The following is a 3,741-nucleotide window of genomic DNA, read 5'->3' as shown; positions in this document are numbered from 1 at the left end:
ATCTCAGGCTTGTCCCAGAGGCCACGAAGCACCTGAGATGTCACTTTTGCTTTGGACTTCCAGCCAAGGTCTACACTCGGGCATGACATGTTGTTATCAGCGCCGGTGGGAGCGGCCCAGCGCTGAACAACCTCGCTCCTGCTCTCCTGCAGGTTGCATGTGTGCATACACCTACGTGTGTGTGACACCAGGAATCCACCTTCCTCTCACCAGGGCTGGCCCAAATTTTTTCTGTCATGAGCAGGAGAAAACCCCCCGCTTTCTGAAGTTGCTGCGTGGCAGGAAAGGCAGCAAGCAGAGAACAGCTGTGGGCTCGAGTGCTGTTTGCTTTACGTTGATGCTGCTCCAGCTCAGATGCTGGAGTTGCTGCCTTGCAGATTGCATCCTGCACGTGAGGTTTTAACCCTAAACACCCTGGGACATGTGGGTGCTCCTCTGCTGGGGTTAGGCCCCGGCAGTTGAGTGACAGGCACCTTTCTCATGCTCTTGCAGAAAAGCATCAATAGTGCTGGGTTGTAACTGGAAAGGGAGATCAGATTGCATGGCTTAGAAACAATCTTGGGAAAGACATCCAGTGTTACAGAATTTAAGAAGAAAACCAGGTTACAATTGGAAAAGCTTCAAAAGCAGACAGGACTCCTTTATTTCTGTTCATGACAGTGCATTTTGCACAGTGCCCACATTAAGGGCCAGCAGTGATCGTGGCCATACCATACATATGGAACATTTGGAAGGACCCAAGTAGTAAAAACGCAGTTCCAAATATTACTCCCAAAATCCCATCGCTTTATCCTGAAATAAAATATCTCTCGTAGAAGTCGATTTGCAGTTTCTCCCCTAAATTTACAATATTTCCATGGGAGGCTTTTTTAAAAAAAAAAAAAAAAAAAAAAAAAAGCTGGACCTTGTCCATCCGTGCTGTGAAGGGTTTGGGTTCTTGTTGCACGGAGTGGTTGGGTGCATGTGCAGCGTGTGTAGCTCTTCCAAACACACATCAGCCACGTCTGCTCATGCCCAGGTAACGAGAGATGGCCTCCATGCAGCCACTAAGAGGGCCTGAATTAATGTTTTATTGTCAGTTTTAATGCCAGCATTTCTGTTCTTGTAATCTGGTTGTACGTAATTAAACTCTGAATACAGCCGTGCAGAGCCCCACAGCTGCAGCATATCCTGCCACTCCAGAGGGAACTTTTCACGTAAGATTTTCAATTTAAAAAAAAAAAAAACCCTGTTCTTCAAATACCTACAATAGCTCTGCAGGAGCTTGTCAGTCAAGGAAGATTACAGACTCCCTAAATTCAGCCTGACATGACAGACTGTAATGACTCTGAAGGGGCTTTTACAGTCTATTGTGCCAGTGGTCCCTGCCTAATGGGAGCATCTCCTGCACTTCTCATTAAAACTGCAATGGCTCCAGAGATTTCTATATTACCAGTACCTTCAAATGTGAGTTATTTTGTCACAAAAAAAGCACATTCATGCCGTGCTAAAGGTGCAGGTTAAATAAGGAAAATAGAACTTAGATTTACAGACTGACCTGTACTTTTACCTTTAACTAATGACGTGTTGATGCTGAGAAATTGCAGCATTGGCAAGAATTTGAGCAATTTCAAGTAAAATTTTTGCTGGCTGAAAGCAGGGATGGAGAAGTGGGCGACGCTGTCTATGCAGTGAGATTTTAACATGATGCTGGGGGGACCAATGTGGCAACCATAAATAATAGTGGTGGATGGTTTTGCTGTGCCATAGCTCCAGGGTAAGTTACAGTGCTCTTCTCCTGGATGGATGGAGCTCTTTGGCTTCCACCACGCTGGAGGTCAGGGCAGACCATCACACTTGCCTTCTCTGGCCTCACACGCTCTCTCAATCTTCTGAAGACAGGAGGTTACCTGTCAGCAGCCCCACTCAGTAACCCCAAATCACAGCGTGCCATTTCTAGTACCAAGTGATTTAGACGTGGTGAAAAAGAGAGGAAACATCACAGTGGTGTGGGTTGAAGGGAAATTTGTATTTGGTAGTCAGCTGCATCCTTTCAGGTCAGTCACATCTCTCATTTCCCAGGTATGCAGTGGCATTGTGAGGCTGCCTGAGGACTCCTGGTGACACTACCAGGGAGCAGGTTGGAAAGATCATGTAGTAAAGAAAAATCCTGAGGGTAGTGAGAAGAGAGGAATGAGCCATGAGCAGAAGGAAATCTGTTCCAAAGGGCGTGCTGTGACACAAGCATCCACTGTAGGAAATTCCGAGATGTTTGGGCTGTCCATGTGGCTGGACAGTCACCAAAGCATCAGAGTAGAGGGGTAGAGTAATAAATCAGGGCTGGCACATGCAAATCTGAGTGGCTCTGCCCAGCAGAGGGTAGCATTGACCAAACACCCCAACCTGTGTTCCAAGTTTACACTTTCACCCACCTATGAACTCTGACCTCTGCTACAGCCCCTTTGAGATGAGAGCACAGCTCAGCCCAGACCCAGGATAAGCCTCAAAGGCTGATACCTGGTACATTCTGCTCATTAAACACGAGAAATCTGGAAAACCAGCTTCTAAAGTAGAATTTTAAGGAATCTGTTAAAAGACACAATACATGTTAAACAGTTATGCACGTACAATCACATTAGTACAGTAAATGTTATTTAGCTCCTTGTATTTAGATTTATTTCCAGGTCCTGGTTTGATGATCAGGTTTGGAGCTGACCAGGTTTGGAGGTGCCCTGGAGGCGCTGGAGTGCCTGTGCCTGTCGGCAGCAAAGCCTCTGATTTAGTCAACTAACTTGGGTGTCCCAAAAGAATTGTACTTTTTTAGTGCCTTACCTATTCTGAAGATCTTAACTATAAACACATCTCGGTTAGCCTAGACTGTCATTTTCCCTGACGTCTGAGGAATCCTGCCTGTCACCCCACATCAGAGCTCAGCACATGCCCGATGCGACGACGCTAGAGGTCTCAGTGTCGCCGAGAAAAAGCTGCTTTTAGCAATAATCCCAGCCACGCGTGTGTGACAGTGTGACAGGCCGATGCCGTGCCCGGCTCAGACGGCGGTGCCGGCGGGGTGGGCACCGTGTCAGGGCTCGGGGCTCTGGCCGGGGCTGCGCGGTGCCCCATCCCCTGCCCCTGGGCTGCGCGACCCCTCAGTTTGGGTGCCCCTCGCTTCGCTGGGTGCGCCGAGGGCTATGCTGGGTGAGAGTGGTCCTTGCCAAGGGGTGCGTTTCTGTATCCCAGGGTGTGTATCTGCGTGCGAGGCAGGTGGGCACGGCAGCCCCCGCGCATCCCGGTGCAACCCCGCGCAGCGCCCGGCAAGGCAGCGCCGCCGTTTGTGGTGTGGCTTTTGAATTTATTTTTTTTTCCCCTGCTTTCCCTTTTTTTTTTTTTTTTTTTCCTCTCGCTGCTTTCCCTCCCCTCCCGTTTGACGTGCGCGGTTTTGGTGCAATGCGAATTATCTTCATTCAGTCAGGAGGGGCAGCGCCAGGCAGCAGAGCAGCGGCGGGGCTGCCTCCTCCTTCTCCCTCCTCCTCTTCTTCCTCCTCCTCCTCCTCCTTCTCTTCTTCCTCCTCCTCCTCCTCTTCTTCCTCCTCCCATTGCCATAACAACCGCGCACAGCCGCTGTGCCCGCGGGGCCGCATCGCTCCGCACCGCACCGCGCCCGGGAGCTGAGCATCCCACGGGGCCCCGCACGGGAGGAGGGGGGAAGAGAAACAGTGACCTCCCTCCCTTAAAAAAAAAAAAAAAAAAAAAAAAAAAAAA

The sequence above is a fragment of the Empidonax traillii genome, unplaced genomic scaffold (genome assembly GCF_003031625.1).
Source record: "Empidonax traillii isolate 1590-97213 ecotype Southwest subspecies unplaced genomic scaffold, ASM303162v1 scaffold785:size696563, whole genome shotgun sequence".
NCBI lineage: Eukaryota > Metazoa > Chordata > Aves > Passeriformes > Tyrannidae > Empidonax > Empidonax traillii.
The sequence above is the reverse complement of the archived record's forward strand: the minus strand, read 5'-3'. Positions refer to the sequence as shown.